The 18,132-nt window shown below is 43.7% G+C and overlaps 1 non-coding gene and 1 pseudogene across 1 annotated transcript; both read left to right on the forward strand.

Moving 5' to 3' along the window:
• Window positions 1-5,273: 5,273 nt before the first annotated feature.
• Window positions 5,274-16,558, forward strand: Sbds-ps2 (Sbds, ribosome maturation factor, pseudogene 2; annotated as a pseudogene).
• LOC120095414 (small nucleolar RNA SNORA44) lies at window positions 16,052-16,177 on the forward strand. The gene has a single exon (XR_005490888.1). It is a non-coding gene; the product is annotated as a small nucleolar RNA SNORA44 (small nucleolar RNA).
• Window positions 16,559-18,132: the final 1,574 nt, after the last annotated feature.

The raw sequence follows: 18,132 nt of genomic DNA on the forward strand, positions 1-18,132 counted from the left end.
AGGTCCCATTCTCCCAAGTGCTGCAGTATGTGGGGGGCAGGGCCAGATCTCCTTCTCTCATGACCCAGGGCCAGGTCTCCACCTGCTTCAGGTGACAAGGGGTGAGAATGGAAGACAGAGGAGTGTATCTCTTCCTCATCCAAGCTACTGCATGGGAGGCAAGAGGCAGGGCCAGCCCCCCAGGAGAAGCTCTCCCATGATGTCCAGGTGAGGGGTGAAGCCAGTTCTGCACACTCTCAGACATCAGCATGTCCCCAGACAGCAGCTCAGACTAGGAATGTCCCTGACCTTTGGTGGTAACAGACCCCTGCTGCTGCAGGGCCACGGACACAGCATGGCACCCAGTGGTGGCACAGGCCAGAACCCCCATCATGGTACCAGGTGGCCTCGATACATCAAGCTTATCCTCACTACCCTCAACTCTTCAGTTCTACCTCTCTTCATTGCGCCCACATTCTTCTGTTTCTCTTTCTCTTCCATTTCTCCACCACTTACTTTCTCTTCTTAGTGGCACCCAGGATTTCTAAGTCTCTGGGGCAGTCTCAGGAGTGCTATGCCTTGCTTCTGCATCATGGCACCGGGCAGGGGTCATCTTGGGCATGGTTTGCCATGCCATAGTCTCACCCCCAGGCCTTGTCTGCCACCTACTGATGCACATGTGACACAGCAGCCACTAGGGGTAGATTAAAAATGTTTTAAAATAGCTGTTTTGAATTGTATATTGTAGTGTCGTTAACTATAAATCCTCTGTGTCATAGAATACCACCATTCTTCCCTTCTCTCTGGCTGTGGCTTTGGAAGTGACCACACTCCTCTCCTTTCCTCCTCTTGCCTCTGGGAACCCACTGCTCATTAAGCCCACAAGCTTGGATTTTCTAAATTCCACACCTGAGTTGAATAGTGTAGTGCCTGTGCCTGCTTCCCTCCACCTTTGACTAGAATAGTCCAGTTATACTCAGTACACAGGGGCAGGTGGATCTCTATGAGTTCGAGGCCAGCCTGGTCTATAGAGCGAGTTCCAGGACAGCAAGGGCAACACAGAGAAATCGTGTTTCAAAGAAAAGAAAAGAAAAGAAAAGAAAGAAGGAAAAGAAAAGAAAGGGAAAAAAAGCATTTCCAGTTCCATCCACATCATTCACATCGTTGCCAGCGGCAGATTTTGCTCTGTCTGGCCAGCAGTGTCCCATTGTTTATATCTGCCCTTTGTCTTCTTTTTTTTTTTTTTTTTTTTTTTTTTCCCCGGAGCTGGGGACCGAACCCAGGGCCTTGCGCTTCCTAGGCAAGTGCTCTACCACTGAGCTAAATCCCCAACCTGCCCTTTGTCTTCTTATCCAACCCCCCATCAGTGGGTACCTTGTTTGATTACGACTTTTGTTTGCTGAGAAAAGTGCTACAGGAAGCATGGCAGTGTTGGTGCTTTTGATGTGCTTGTTCAGTTCCTTTTTGGTAAGTACAGAATAGTAGAATTATTGTATTTTATGGTACTTCCATTTGTAATTTCCTTAGGGATAGTTCCACAATTTCTGCTTTAATTTATATCCCTACAAACAGTCTACAAGTGCTTCCTTATAGTTTGGGTTTGAAATGATCCCTAAAGTTCGTATACAGGGAGTTTTATCTTCAATTCAGCCACATTCAGATGGGAGGTCTTGAAATATGATCGCGTCATAAGGATGATAACCTCATGGTTGTCGTCAGGGTTAGCCTAATGACATAACCCGATAGACTTTTAGGAGACATGGTTTCTGCAGGAATTTGGTGTGACTGAAGGTGTTTGTTGTTCCTGGCCCCTCTTTCTAGTCCTCGTCATCACAAGCTAAGTGGCTTTGATCAACTGTGCACTCTGCCCAAATGTTAAGAATAGATACAGGACCAAAGCAAAGTAGTAAAATAACCACAGGCTAGAACTGCAGGTAAGCCAATCATCTGTCACTGTAGAGCCATTCACAATGTGGATGAAAATACGTACACCATATACCTGTCTTGACGTCTTTGCCAACATTCATCATTTCCGTCTATTTGAGGGCAGTCACACTACCTCTACCATGTAGACCTTAAATAATCTTCTTGCCTTGGCTTTCTGGGGGGCCTGGATTGCAGGTATGCATTATGCTCATCCCTAGAGAGATATTTAAAATACTTATTTAACTAAGGAGACTTTCAGATGAAAAGTAAGACTGTAAGCCTGGTAGATGAGAACCAGGTTTGCTTATGGGCTTAGCTAGAGAAATGTCTCTAAAATTGAATATGCCAAACTTATGTTTCCTGAGCTTAATAAATATGTAGTGATACACACACTCGTGCGCACGCGCGCGCGCACACACACACACACACACACACACACACACACACACACAGCATACAGAGGACCTTACATTAACTGTGCATCTTTCCAATTTAACTCAAGCTTGACAACTTTTCAGTTTCCCTAAGCCAGGCTTCTGGTGATGACATTCAGTGTTGATGAGACCGATGTCCTATGTTGCAAACAATTGAGGACGGTACTTGGCTTATTTCACTCTACCCTGTGTCACCCCAATCTAGCCATGACGTCACAAATGGTAGAGGTTCAGTTTTAGGGGGGAATACTAATGTATTTTGTATGCTGCCACTTCTGCCTCCATTTTTCCCCTTAACGAATGCTGTGCTCCTTTGAACAGTCTAGTAATGGACACGAGTGTGCGGGCCTCTCTTCTACACACTGGCTTCTAACACTCTGGCACGGTGAGCAGAGCCTCTCGTTGAGCAGGGTGGGGCTTGGAGGGTCATCTAAGACGTCCATGAAGTATGCCAATGTTTGTGATGATGAGTTTGGCTCTTGTCATTGCACATTCTGTGTAGAAACCCCAACATCACGTTCTATGCCATAAATATCTAGGTCTTCAATTCCTATAGATAAAATATAAGACATATGTTCTTTATGTAAGAACATGGGAGTTACTGGTTTCAACTGTATAGTGTTTAATCTTTCTCAACCTACTTTTTAAAAAAGATCTATTTATTATATATAAGTATACTGTAGCTGTCTTCAGACCCACCAGAAGAGGGCATCAGATCCCATTACAGATGGTTGTGAGCCACCATGTGGTTGCTGGGATTTGAACTCAGGACCTCTGGAAGAGCAGTCAGTGCTCTTAACCACTGAGCCATCGCTCCAGCCCCTCAATCTACTTTTAATAATGGTTTTTAAATGCTTTAACCTTCCATCTTGCCCACCATTCACCAGAGGTAGTAGAAAAGGCAGGTTATTAGGATACCGGGGGGAAGTGAACCTGTTTAGAAATTGTTCTTTGGATCAAATCCCATCTGTGTTGTCCGGAAATCAGCAGTTCAGTTGACAGGAATCAGTGGCAGCAGTTTGATCCATTCTCGAACACTTCACAAATACACCAACAGTCCAGTTCAGTAGCACTGGGGTAGGAAACACAAATCAGTGTGATGTGGCCTAGCAGAGGCAGCCAGGCCTCAGCTGAATTGAGTCAGCAGGAGGGACAAGGACCACCAAGGACACCAGGAGAAGTTCTTAGTCTTGCTTCTCTCAACGAAGAGATTAGCGAAGACGTGAGACCAAGAAGCGTTGCAAAGCTAGCTATGCAAGCAAGCCCCTGTCAATCTTCGCTAAGTCCTATTTATACTCCCTCCAAACATCACGTGTCCTCAAGGGGGTTTTTGCCTCAGCACGTGAGTCTATCTTAGCAAAACTCCGCTTGGATCTGTACCAGCTGACATCACTCTGCCAATAGGCCCAAGTCCAAGGAAGCAACAAGAAGCCTTAGGAACCTCTTGAGAAGTTTTTTGGTGTGTTTCTCTCTGTGGACTTCTGACAAATGTAACTCAACAATGCATGTAAGACAAACCAAGACATGTGTGTCCTTAGTGAAGAATCCTTCACCTCGTGTCCTTTCACATGCTTGCTTTAGCAAATCACCCTTTCACCTGTGTCTCCTTCAGTGAAACATTCCTTCATGTAGGTGAAGCTGATGGAGAAGGGGGTAAGTAGTTATCCCTTTCCCTAAACATACAAAGCTTACTCTCCTGTTGCCCCTGCTCTGGTCATTGACTTTCATAAGTCATGAGACCAGAAAACAAAGAGCTGTTCTTTGTTATTACCTTTCTAGTTTACCATTTACCTTGTTTAAATGTTAACTCTAAGCTGTGCCGAGAGCACTCTTTGACACCCAGCTCTAACGGGCACGCAGCCTAATGAATTCTCCCGTCTGTAAGAGGCATGGCACTCTCATGGAGTAAAGTTCATCACAATCCCTGTGATGCGCCATGTTTATCTGTTTTCTTTGGACTCTGTGTTTGCCTGGGTGTTTTCTATGCTTCTGGAATATTCTAGCTATTTCTTTCTTCAATCACAAAGTTCAAAGGCACACTGAAAACTCAGCTCAGTATTGACAACTCCCTCCACTTCAATCACTAGATGTCTGCAGAGGGAAGCCTGCCTTTAGGGCTTCGCTCTTCAACTCTCTCCGTGAGTGCCCTTTATGTTTAAAGCATTACAGGGGCTGTGCCTGTGAAGCTATAGACCCTGCCTCTACAAGGACACCTTCCTTACCTCCCACCTTGTGTTGAAGCACAAAGGTCTTTTTGAATATTTGTGTTAGGGACTTTAGTACTGTGAGCGGAATCTTCTATATAATCTTTTCAAGACCCCGTTAGATCTCTGTGTACTTGGGGAGACTGTTTGCTTAGAGGATGCAGAATCTCACAATTAAAGCATGGAGTGATGGCGGAAATGAGCAAAATCACCCAGAGCTCGCTCACTGAGGCGGCCGTCTAACGGAAGAACCGAGTTTATTTGACAACACCTGAAACTATATAAGATGTAAAGCTACAATCTCTGAGATTTATTTTTAGTACTTTTATTTATTTGTGTGCATGTGCATTGTACAGGTGTGCAACATGAGCACAGGGTGCCTCTGGAAAAGCAGCAAGTGCTCTGAATCATTGAGTCATTCCTCCAATGGCTCGGCAAGGGCATTGGGCATTGTTTTTCATGGTTCAGTCATTTTTCTAAAGATTTGCATAAAGATTTCACAGACCCAAAGAAGGTAACATCTTTCGAACACGTCAAACTACAGACCATTACGAATCACTTTGGCATGTTGGCCGCTCAGCCCTAGCTAAACCAGTGGACTGGTGCCAACCTTCTCCATTTCAGGTGACTCACCATGTCTGCTGCCACTGCTCAGTCTGAGGTATGTATCAACTTGAAGATTCCTTTTCACCCCACTGAGACGTCATCACCTTGCCTGCTAGGGGGTGAGATGACTTCTGTGGAGACAAATCCTGGTAAGTTTGTTCCACACCTCAGTATATAACAGGCTGCTGATCCAACGGTGGGGGAAAGACAGCATCTTTGTGCAGAGCGTCCTATTCCTCCTAGCTCTGATCACGAGTGCTGCACACTTGGTAGTTTAAACAACAGGTAAATATCGGAGCCTCAAGGAAAACGTTGAATGAACCTGGCTCTCAACAAACCGCTCATTCACTGAGCTGGGTTGTATCAAAATACCATCCTCTAGTATTGCTATTTATAATGTTTTCTGTGTACATTTCAAGGCAAAGACCCCTGCAGACATTTGTACTTGGAAGGTAATGCAAGAGAGGATTTAAAAAGCAGTGGGTCTATTAGAGAAGATTAGCACCCACAAGAGTGCATCTGAGAATTCAAGGGCAGAGCATCACTGCCTTGCCTAAAGGAGAAGCTGAGTCACTATGGAAACAGGCTTTCCACAGAGATGGAGGCAGATGGATAAGGCTCTCCTACTTAGTAACAGGATCCATCAGTAACCACTGCCTTCAGCCTCTGCGTTTTTTTGTAGGGCAGTCAATTTCCTTTCCTGGGAGTTTGCAGGAGCAGGAAAGTTATTGGTGAGGTGATGTAACTGTTATCTGTTTATCTAGCCCCCCTCTGTCTCTGTCTCTCTGTCTCTGTCTCTCTCTGTCTCTCTCTCTCACACACACACACACACGTTTGTGTGTGTGTGTGTGTGTGTGTGTGTGTGTGTGTGTGTGTGTGTGTGCATGTATGACTGTGCCAAAGATGGGGATCACTAGCCATGGATGTTTAGAGAAGCCCAGCAAGGCGAATGCATTAGGAAAACTCATGTTTTATCCTTTCTTCACCACTTGCATTGTTTATGCCTCAAAGGAATCATACAGATTATTGGGATAAATGAGACTTTTCTGCTTTAATAACTCCATGGCAAAATCCTCAAAACTCCACATGCACTGGTGTGCTGGATAGTTTTATGTCAACTTAACACAAGCTAAAGTCATCTGAGAGGAGGAAACCTTTGTTGAGAAAGAGCTTCCACAAGTTTAGGCTGCAGGCAAACCGCAGGGCTTATTCTTAATTAGTGATTGCCGTGGGAGGATCCAGCCCATTGTGGCTGAGGACACCCTGGGCTGGTGGTCCTGGGTCCTGGCAGGTTGAGCAAGCAAAGGGGAGCAAGCTAGAAAGCAGCATCCCTCCATGATCTCTGCATCAGTTCCTGCCTCTAGGTTCCTGCCCTGTGTGAGTTTCTGTCCTGACTTCCTTCTGTGATAAACAGTGCTGTGGAAGTGTAAGCCAAATAAACCCTTTCTTGCTTTTTGGTGACAGTGTTTCATCACAGCTACAGTGCTCCTAAGACAAATGGTGAGTTACTCTCCATAACCGTTTTGAGTATTTCTCTAGTCCCAACGGACTCCACATAGTGCAGGACAGAGTAGGCTTAGAGCTTCATCTCTTACACGCAACGAAAAATTGATAGCGTCCTGCTAACTCAACTAGCAACACCCCTAGGCATATCTTTCACTCTGCTTCTCTACCCCACAATTTCTTATATAAAAGCAAGTCTTCCCACAGCCTTCCTGAATTCTTCTACTCTATTCACACTGCTGCCCTGTCAGGTGGAAAGTATCACGCAGTCCTTGTATCTGGCATATCTCGGGAATATATCCAGTGAAATAGTTCATAATGGGTCACTTAAATCAACGCAGGTGAGGGATGAAGGGGAAGCAAGTGAAAAGATGGGGGTTGAGGTTTATGATGTAGTCACATAACCCCGTGAGCTCTTCCTACCTGGGGGAGTCATGAGGTAGAATTCCTCAATGCACATCTGATGGTAAAGTCACTGTAAACACAGAGGTTCATTCTATCAAGTGCATTTATAGGCTTGCTCAACTCCTGTCACCAACCACATCTAGAATCTTTTGATTTATCAAACTCAAACTAGCCAGATGGCGGTGGTACACGCCTTTAATCCCAGCACTCAGGAAGGAGAATCAGGCAGAACTCTTGTGAGTTTGAGGACAGCCTGGTCTACAAAGCAAGCTCTAGGACAGCCTAGGCTGTACAAAACAACAACAACAAGAACAACAACAACAACAACACCTCAACCAACCAAAGAAGCAAAAGGCAACAACAACACTCTCAAACTAAACCCAGGAAGTAATCCCTCCATGTCCACCCCAATCCTATACCCCAGTACCCATCATTTTCCTTGTTTCATGTTAATTTCACCTCGATTCAATTCCTTAGAAAAACTCCATAACCCAGTATTTATAATCTGGTCGTCGGCACGTCTCATTTACTTCATGTTCTTCAGATTCATTGATGCATCAGATGAGATTGGAGAACCCATTCATCTGCATTCTCAGTCAGGCGCTCTCTTATTAATAAATTTGCATTTTCATCAATTGGAGTCTTTGATGGCGATGCCTTGTCCCTGGGTCACCCTTCATAACCCTCTAGTGCAGGTCTCGATGTCTCTGCACTGATCTAGGTATCAGATGCAGCTGTGATGGCACAGACAGGATTTTAGCCTCTTGAAATTTCCTCTCCTAAACATCTTAGTCAACTTCCTTTTAAATTCAACCTCTCTCAAGTTTTCAGGACATAGGAATAATACAGCAGATTCTTTGCTGGGGCATAGCATGAATGGCCTCCAGTCCTGCTGTCATGGAGTCATTTTTTCCCTCTGAAACTTCATGCTTTGGACCTCTGTTATCTTCGTTCCTCTTATTCTGCTATTGTCATTTCCCTCTAGAAAGTTCACTAAGCTCTGCCCCCAGAAGAACAAGCCAGGGATTCGGTAACCCATAACTCTTCAATTTGTTCATATATATCTTCTTTCTACAACAGCCTACAAATGGCACAGCAACAGACCCAGACCTATGCATGACTTTTCTGTATTAGCTGCTTTTCTCATTGCTTCAATGAAATACCCATCAAAAGCTACTGACAGAGAAAGGATTTTTTGTGACCCATAATTTGGGGGGTAGAGTCCAGCAAGCAGAAAATGTGTGGCTACAAAAATGGCAATAATATAGTGGTACATGTGTGAAGCAGCTGGTCGGTCACATTGCATTTGTGTAGCAGAGGGAGAGGAAGGGAGGGAGGGAAAGAGAAAGAGAGAGAGAGAGAGAGAGAGAGAGAGAGAGAGAGAGAGAGAGAGAGAGAGGAAAAAGAAGGAGGAGGAGGAGGAGAAGAAGGAGAAGGAGAAGGAGAAGAAGAAGAACCCTGAATGAATAGATTCTGAGATTAATCAGATTGGAATATGTAATTAGCTTCTATCATATTAACATAATTATTTCTCTACACATTGTGTCACACAAATTATCTTCCCAGCCACTCTTTTTATTTTACAGTACATGTAATCGTTTTTGTCCATAGTCACTTTCAAGTGAAATTTATTTTAGCTATAAATCAAAATTCTTTCCATTTGCTACCTTAAATGCTACCCATCACTTTAGACCTGGTTCAGATTTTGTTGTTTTTTTTGTCTGTTTGTTTTGTTTTTTTTTTTTGGTTCTTTTTTTCGGAGCTGGGGACCGAACCCAGGGCCTTGCGCTTCCTAGGTAAGCGCTCTACCACTGAGCTAAATCCCCAGCCCTCAGATTTTGTTTTAATGAAGCTATTTTCCTGTAGTATCATGACACATGAGAGGACAGACATTTTAGTTTGTTGTGTTACAATTCTTATATAACTATGTAGCCTAATACTTAAGGACCAGAGACTTAACATGTCCTAGATTCATTGTTCTGATACTGTTGTTTGTGTTTTGGCTTTTTTTTTGAAGTTCACATTTTATTTACCACTAGTGTCTCAAAGGACACAAAACTTCTTGTGTGGGCTGGAGAGATGGCTCAGCAGTTAAGAGCGCTGGCTATTCTCTCAGAGGACCCAGGTTCAATTCCCAGCACCCACATGGCAGCTCACAACTGCCTGTAATGCCAGTTCCAGAGGATCTGGCACCCTTGCACAGGCATACATGCTGGCAAAACATCAATGCACATTAGGTAGGTAGATAGATAGATAGATATGTAGATAGATAGATATGTAAATAGATAGATATGTAGATAGATAGATAGATGGATAGATGATAGATAGATAGATAGATAGATAGATAGATAGATACTACTTCCTGTGTAAGTTCCTTTAGGATGTGAAACCCAGTAAGCTGGTAAGTGAAAGGAGGGCATGATTGGGTTGAAGAATATCTCCTAGCCACTTTTATTTAAAATTTTGTATTTTCTATCCCATTTGCTATTGTAGTCCCCCTCACTAACTGAGAGAATGTTCCTTTTGATCCTTTGTGAGATTCACCAAGGGGGAAGGTAGTCTTATTACACATGGTTGAGCCCTTGAATGGCTGACCACTCACCCAGGCTGAAGAAGGAAGGGACGTAGAACAAGGAGGAAGCAGCGGGAAAGCTGACACCTTAGCCAGGGATGTAGTTCTTCAGGATCAGAAGGCAGAGTAACCACAGCCCAGCCAGCAAGTGGGATTTGATGATGTTGAGGGAAGCGGGGTTTCTGAGGCTTACCCTTGCATCCTCTGAGACCTAAGGTGAATTGTCTTGTATAGATAATTAAGTCTCAGGCTCTGTTTGTGGAAGCTAGTGGGATTTGTGCTACTTTTAATTTGTTGTGTCTAGAATCATATTTGCTCTGGGGAATATGCCTGAGTGAGATACACACATGACACCAAACAAAAAATATTTCATAAAACAGTTTTGAGGGTTGGGGATTTAGCTCAGTGGTAGAGCGCTTACCTAGGAAGTGCAAGGCCCTGGGTTCGGTCTCCAGCTCCGAAAAAAAAAGAACAAAAAAAAAACAAAACAAAAAAAAAAAAAAAACAAAAACAGTGTTGAGATAGTCTGTGGTGTCATCGTGTTCCCAGGATTCACAACTAAGGCTCTGACCTGGGCCATCTGATGTTCACCTTAAGGACAACAGTAGACTTCAAACACAACCAAATTTCAAAAGAACATGAGATTTTTTTTGGCTGGGTAGATTTTATTTATTTGTTTGTTTATTATTATTTAGACAGGGTTTGTTTGTTTGTTTGTTTGTTTGTTTGTCGAGTTAGGGTTTCTCTGTGTAGCCCTGGCTGTCTTGGAACTCACTCTGTAGATAAGGTGGCCTCAAACTCAGAGATCAACCTGCTTCTGCCTCCCAAATGCTGGGACTAAAGTTATGCACCACCACTGCTCTGCTAGGTTTTAACTTTCTTGCTATAAGGGTGTAGCTGGTCTTTGCTACTTTGTGGGTTTTTCCTTTTTCCTGCCCTTTATCCCCCAAGTTTCACCCCCTATCACTAGATAGGAGAGAAAGAAGGAAGGATAGAGTGGGGAGAGAGAGCCAGAGATCCCTAAATCTAATTTCTTTCCTTTAGTTTCGTCTTTGAACACTACTACCAACAAACCGCAAACAACAGCTCTGAATGACAACCAGTCCTGCCTATCGGGCATTTATAAACCCTCTGAAAAGTTCCCAGAATTCCAAATGTCACACTATCACTGAAATCATCTACACCTGGCAAAACCAATGCTCCCACCAAAGCACGATGCAAATCATAGTCAGCGGCTGTGGATAGTTCAGCCCCATATCCCACACCTGGGATTAAACCAAAACCACATTTCCTTATGGTATTTCCGGGTTTTTAAAAGAAACCAAAATTCTAGAATTCTCAAAACCGATGCCACATAGGGGAACTTTTTGGCGTCTAGGAGAAACATATTTGATAATACCAGTTTCCTAGAAATGTTACTCTCTCCACATTGTAGACTTGTATTTTCTCCAGTCCTCAGTGTTGCTCTCCTCACTCACCTTTAAGGAACTTCGATGGCCCAACAACCTGGGCTTTTTTTTTTTTTTTTTAATTTTCCATGGTCACCATGACTGTTCTACCCAGCTAGTGGTGAACTGATGTAAACCCCACCCACAGTAGGAGCGGTCACAACCTTTTCTCCTTAAGCCTCTGCCCACATGTGAGGCATACCCATCACTTCCTTCTGTTTCTCCCCATTTTCTAGAAATGTAAGACAGATTTATTCACAGAGAGGCCAAGACCTTCCTGTGCCCTTCAGGTCTATACCAACTTTCCAATGTTCTCTGGATCATGGTAGGTTTGAATTTTACATGGAGGGGAGTGTAGATTTCAATGATGGAACCAGTTATATCGGGTTTAGGGAAAATAGCATGGGATAGAAATTGAAGCGAAGGAATTTAAAAAGAACAAACTCAAGCTGTCAATAAACTGTGTCTCTTTAGCAAAAATTTAAATTAATTCATTTTATGTATATGAGTACACTGTAGCTGTCTTCAGACACACCAGAAGAGGGCATCAGATCCCATTACAGATGGTTGTGAGCCACCATGTGGTTGCTGGGAATTGAACTCAGGACCTCTGGAAGAGCAGTCAGTGCTCTTAACCACTGAGCCATCTCTCCAGCCCGCCCATTCTTGATATAATAAAATAATTTATGGGGGGCTGGGGATTTAGCTCAGTGGTAGAGCGCTTGCCTATTAAGTGCAAGGCCCTGGGTTCGGTTCTCAGCTCCAAAAAGAAAAAAAAGAAAAAAATGTATGGGCCTGTACTACCTTTTATATACTACGACATGTACCAAGTTTCCTTAAATGTTGGTTTTCTGTGTCTTGAGAGTGACTATTCAATTTTTATAGGATTATAATTTCTCTCTGTGATTAAAATATTGTCATATTTAGAAAGGCATGCACAAGCTTGTTTTTCTCAATTTTAAAAAAGAACTTATTTTTACTTTTATGTGCATAAGTGTTTTGCCTGCATATCTGTATGTGCATTGTGTGTGTGCTTGCTATCTGCGGAGGGTAAAAGAGGACATCCCATGCATTGAAACTGGAGTTGTTGCATGGCTGTAAGCTGCCACATAGGTTCTGGGAAATGACTCCTGGTCCTTTCAAGAACAGCAAGTACTCTTACCTGCTGAGCCATCCCTCCAGTGTCCAAACTTGTTTGTATGCATTAAAAATGAAAATGTGGCCAAGCAGAGGTGGTGCAGACCTTTAATCCCAGCACATGCATGGTATGTTCTCACTAATAAGTTGATATTAACCAAAAAAAAAAAAAATACAGAATACCCAAGAAACAGTCCACAGAACTCAAAAAGGTCAACAAGCTGAAGGGCCCAAGTGAGGATGCCTCAGTCCCTTTTGGGAGGGAGAAGAAAACAACCACAAGGTGGGAGGAAGGGAAGGACAAGGGAGGGAAAGGGGATGGGAGTGGCTGGGGGAGGTGGGGAGGGGGGAACATGATCAGGTATTGGGTGGGGGAAAAGCCCTGAGAGTCAGCAGAAAGAATGGAAACAGGCGACCTCAGAAGGAAGGAGGTTGGGAGGACCCTCCAGAATGTACCAGAGACCTGGGAAGTGAGAGACTCTCAGGACTCAAAGCAGGGGAACCTAGATGAAATGCCCTACAGTGTGGAGAGGGAACTTGTAGAGCCTACCTCTTGCAGAAAGACAGGGCATCAAGTGAGGGATGGGGTTGCCATCCCATAGCCAAAACTCTGGCCTATAATCTTTCCTTTCCGAAAGAACTGCAGGGATGGAAATGGAGAAGAGCCTGAGGAAAAGAAGGTCCATCGACAGGCCCAAAGTGGGGTCCAGCTCAAGGGGAGGCCCTAAGACCTGACACCATTACTGAGGCTATGAGGCGCTTACAAAAAGGGATCTATCGAGTAGCTGCTGCCCCTGAGTAGGTCCCAGAAGAGCCGTGCACTCTTTGTGCGTTAAGGGTTTGCGCGCTGCAGGGTCGAGCACTTGGAGTCCCCTGAGCTCTCGAAGTCTGTGAGCAGCCACCACGTCGATCTTCACCCCCACCAACCAGATCTGATTGACCAGTGTGGCCATGGTGTGGGTGAAGCGGGGAGGGAAGCGCTTCGAAGTTGCCTGCTATAAAAACAAGGTCTTCAGCTGGCGGGAGTGGCATGGAAAAAGGCCTTGATGAAGTTCTGCAGACCCATTCAGTGTTTGTCAATGTTTCCAAAGGTCAGATTGTCAAGAAGGAAGACTTCATCAGTGGGACAGACGACCAGACTGAAATCTGCAAACAGATTTTGACTAAAGGAGAAGTTCAAGTGTCAGATAAAGAACGGCACACACAGCTGGAGCAGATGTTTAGGGATATTGCCACCATTGTGGCACACAAGTATGTGTGAACCCAGAAACAAAGAGACCCTACCTACACCGTTATCCTCATCGAGAGAGCCATGGAGGACATCCACTACTCTGTCAAACTCAACAAGAGCACCAAGCAGCGGGCTTTGGAGGAGATAAAGCAGCTGAAAGAGAAGATGAAGACAGAGCGGGCCCACATGCGCATGCGCTTTATCCTGCGGGTGAACGAAGGGAAGAAACTGAAGGAAAAGCTGAAGCCACTGATGAAGGTCGTGGAGAGTGAGGACTAAAGCCAGCGGCTGGAGATCGTATGCCTCATCGACCCAGGCTGCTTCAGAGAAACTGATGAGCTGATAAAAAAGGAAACCAAAGGCAAGGGTTCTGTGGAAGTGCTCTGTCTGAAAGACGTGGAGGAAGGACATAGAAGTTTGAATGACACTGTGTAGCTCCTCAGCGCAGCACAACAGCGATGTTTGTTCCTAACAGCAGCAGCAGCAGCAGCAGCAGCAGCAGCAGCAGCAGCAGCAGCAGCAGCAGCAGCAGCAGCAGCAGCAGCAGCAGCGTGTTTCTGTGACCTGCCAAAAGCCGTCTGACGCAACGTGCCACTTTCCATCTTGTGTTAAACATTGGCCTGGGTGCCTGGGTATTTTTGTTGTCAATTGAGGTTTCCAGCCAAAATGAAAAAATTAACCCAAAATAGAGAGTCCAGAACAGCTGTTCACTGATGTGTATGCCTTTCTAGTTCCAAAGGGAAGACCAGAGGCAGCGCTGGTGGGTGGGAAGGTAGATTTAGTACGTGACAGGTGATTGGAGAGGGGTCTGTATAAAAAAGGGGGTCGCCTGCTGGGAAGGAAGATGGGGCGTTTCTGCATAATGAAGTCCAGGACTGGGGTGTGAGCTTGGAGAGATCTTTCTGTCTCCCTACGAATAGGTGTGTAATGACTGACTGGGGGAATTTTGAATTTTAAGTTTTCAACAGGGGTTGGGGATTTGGCTCAGTGGTAGAGCGCTTGCCTAGCAAGCGCAAGGCCCTGGGTTCAGTCCCCAGCTCCGAAAAAAAGAAGAAAAAAAAAAAAAAAGAAAAGAAAAAAAAAAAGAAAAGTTTTCAACAAACATGGTACCACAAACTGACTTAGATTATTCTTGGGAAAATATATAAAGTCATTTAATACTAATCTTGAAAGTTTATACTATATGTTAGGATAGTTAAAAATTGTATGTAATCAATAAAACTTATTTTTATTAAAAACGAAAAAAAAAAAAAAGGGATCCATCATGACTGCCCTCCAAAAGACGCAACAAGCAGCTCAGTCGGATGCAGATCTGTGCACCCAACAAATGAACAGAAGCTGCTGGGCCCACTGTTGAATTAGAGAAAAGCTGGAGGAAGCTGAGAAGGAGGGTAACCGTGTAGGAGGGCCAGCAGTCTCAACTAACCTGGACCCCTGAGACCTCTCAGACACTGGATCACCAACCAGGCAGCATACACCAGCGGAGATGGGACCTCCAACACATACACAGTAGAGGACTCCCAGGTCTGGGTTCAGTCAGAGAAGATGCACCTAACCCTCAAGAAACTAGAGGCTCCAGGAAGTTTAGAGGTCTGATGGGATGGATGGGGTGGGGACATCCTCATGGGGATGGTGGTATAGGAAGAGGTATGGTATGTGGAACAGTTGGAGGGAGGACCGGGAGGGAAATAAAATCTGGAATGTAAAAATAAATAATTTTTTTTTTAAAAAGGAAGGCTACTGATTTTTGTGTGTTAATTTTGAAACCTGCTTCTTTGCTGGAAGTGTTTATTAGCTGTAGAAGTTTCCTAGTTTTAGAAACTTTTTAAAATATAAATTCTTGTCATCTGCAAATAAAGATAATTTGACTTTTTCTTTCTTATTTGTATAACCTTGGTCTCCTTCAGTTGCTTATGGCTGAGACTTCAAGATGTGAGAAGAGTGGACGTCCTTGGCTTGATCATGATTTGAATGGAAATGCTTTGAGTTTCTCTCCATTTAGGTTGATGTTGGCAGTGAGCTTGCTGTAAATTGCCTTTATTATGCTGAAAAAATGTCCCTTGTATCCTTGTCTCTCCAGGACTTTTATCATGAAGAAATGTTAGATGTTTGTTTGTTTGTTTGCTTTTGAGACAGGGTTTCTCTGTATATCCTTGGCTGTCCTGGAACTTGCTTTGTAGACCAGGCTGGCCTCAGTGCAGACATCTGCCTGTCTCTGCCTCCTGAGTGAGTTTAAAAGTATGAACCACCATGCCCTGGCAAGACATTGGCTTGTATCAAAGGCCTTTACTGCCGCTAAAAACACAATCACGTTTTGTCTTTTAGTTTGTTTATGTGGTAGATTACATTTTCTGATTTACATATATTAAATGATCCCTGAATTCTGGGGATGAAGCTGACTTGATTACGGTAGATATTCGTTTTGGTGTGTTCTTGAATTCAGTTCACAAGTTTTTCATCTATGTCCATGGTTTAGACTTTTCTTTTTTGGTATGGCCTTTGTGGTTTTGATATCAAAATGGCGGTAATAGTGGCTGTGTAAAAAAGAACTAGGAAATGTTTCCTCAGTTTCTATTTTGAAGACCAATTTGAGAAGTATTGGCATTAATTATTTTTCAAAAGGTCTGTTAGAAGTCTGTGCTGATCTCCAACTGCATGCCAGAGTAACGGAGAGACTTTGACAGCCCAGGTTATCACAGTGCCTGCTGTTGCCACTCAGCTCTCCTATATGTTTTTCCACTGGAGTTATGAGCTGTCTGTCCTTCTGTCCTGTGGTATTCACAACAAACTTTCCTTCTGCAGTGTGCACTTGGGCGGTTCTTGGAAGAGTGAGGAGACAGCCTGTCAGCCTCTGCTCATTAACCTAAGGACCATGTGACCAGTGAGGTGGCCATCTTGTGATTTGGTCTGCATTATTTGTTGGAAAAATGCCACAAGAAGATCACACTGGGATTTAGAAGTTTCTGGCTAATACTTAGCCAGGTAGCCTTTTGTGGCCAGATTGGTCTACAAAGAGAAACAGCATTTTGGAAAAGTGAAATACCTTTGTAACCTAACATGCAATTGGTTCAATAAAGACTTCAAATTTCAAAAAAAAAAAAAAAAAAAAAGAAGTCTGTGCTGACTCTGTCTACACTGGGCTTTGGGGGTGGGGTTGGAAGACTTTTAATAACTGCTTCTATTTCGTATCTGTTTAAGGGTCATGTTTGTTTTTTTTGTTCTGTTTGTTTGTCCCGTAGACTTGGTAGGTTATTTTATTCTGTCAGTCCTCTCTTTACCTGTTGCTGGTATGGGAGCGGCATAGGTAAGGATCTTCCACAAACATTTCTGTCTCATGAGTTTATCAAATCTCAGGATGGGGAGGGTTGATTTTAAATGAAAGCTTGTTATGTAAAACAATTTGTAATTTGAAAATGTAGCATTTTAAGGATAGGACCAACTAAGTCCAATGACTCTGCAACTCAAGAAAGAAAGAAAGAAAGAAAGAAAGAAAGAAAGAAAGAAAGAAAGAAAGAGAGAAAAAGAAAAGTATCCAATCCATTCAAGTCAAACAATTAGTTCTCTTAGGAGAAATTATTTCTCCTCTCATTTCTGAATTTGGCTCATTTCTGAATTTTGTCTATTTTAAGAGATGTGTCTTAAATGAACTTTCTGTTGAGACCAATTGCCTTTCTCTATTCCCACTATAAAAAAGCAATCTCCTGAGAGTTGTTTCTCTGAGTTATTTCTTCCAACTCCTGGGACTGGGAGGGGGACCCTGGGAATTCAGTACCATAAATAACTTATCTTCTTACGAAGAACTCTAAAGGAGCGTCCTGATTTCCTAATGAGCCTGAACCCTTTAAAAGTCTCTCCCATTCACTATGGGGAAGAAATGCTAGGGTGGGAGCAGGGAATATTTGTCACCCCCTTTCTAGGGAGTAACTCTAGGGTGATAGTTTCTGTACTGGGGGAGGTTGCTTGTTTCAGTAAATACGATGTGTTCACCATGTCCTGAGTAGCTGAATACTCACTTCCAGGTCAGTCTTCCAAGAAAAATAATGTTTCTCTTTCTCCTTATCTTTAAATTTTACTTGGTAAATGAGAGCAAACACCAAGCCAATGCTTGACCATTCTTGTCTGTATTGCCCAGATATTCGCTGTGTAACTACGTTACGGTTTCCAATCGGCAGAGAATTGTTTTCTTTTTTTCTTCAGCCAACCCTCTTTAATTTTGCATCCCACAAAGCTACTGCTATGCTTTGACTGTGTTCCCCCAAAGCTCATGTGTTGGGCCCTGACTCCCCAGGACAGCAGTGTTGAGTGGGAGCAGGTACTGTCAAAAGTGATCGAGTCCCAAAGGCTCTGCCCGAAACACCAGATGCATACACCTGTTACCATGGGGCTGGGTAAGTTATCATGTAGGTGAGTTCCAAATAAAACAATGACACCAACCTCTCTCTCTTCTGTCTTCCTACTATGGGGTGGTAAAGCGAAAAGGCACTCACCAAATGCGATCCCATGACCCCCAGCTTCTCAAACTGGAGATAACTGTAAACCAAGATACATTTCTGTTACAGATCATCCTTTCTCTGGTATTTTGTGCAGCAGCGTGGAATGGACCATAAAAATGTCCCCAGCTTTTCCTGACCACTAATGATTGTAGAGCTCTCAGCCTGCACTGTATACCACTATAAACGTTATTAGA

The sequence above is a fragment of the Rattus norvegicus genome, chromosome 10 (genome assembly GCF_036323735.1).
Source record: "Rattus norvegicus strain BN/NHsdMcwi chromosome 10, GRCr8, whole genome shotgun sequence".
Classification (NCBI taxonomy): domain Eukaryota; kingdom Metazoa; phylum Chordata; class Mammalia; order Rodentia; family Muridae; genus Rattus; species Rattus norvegicus.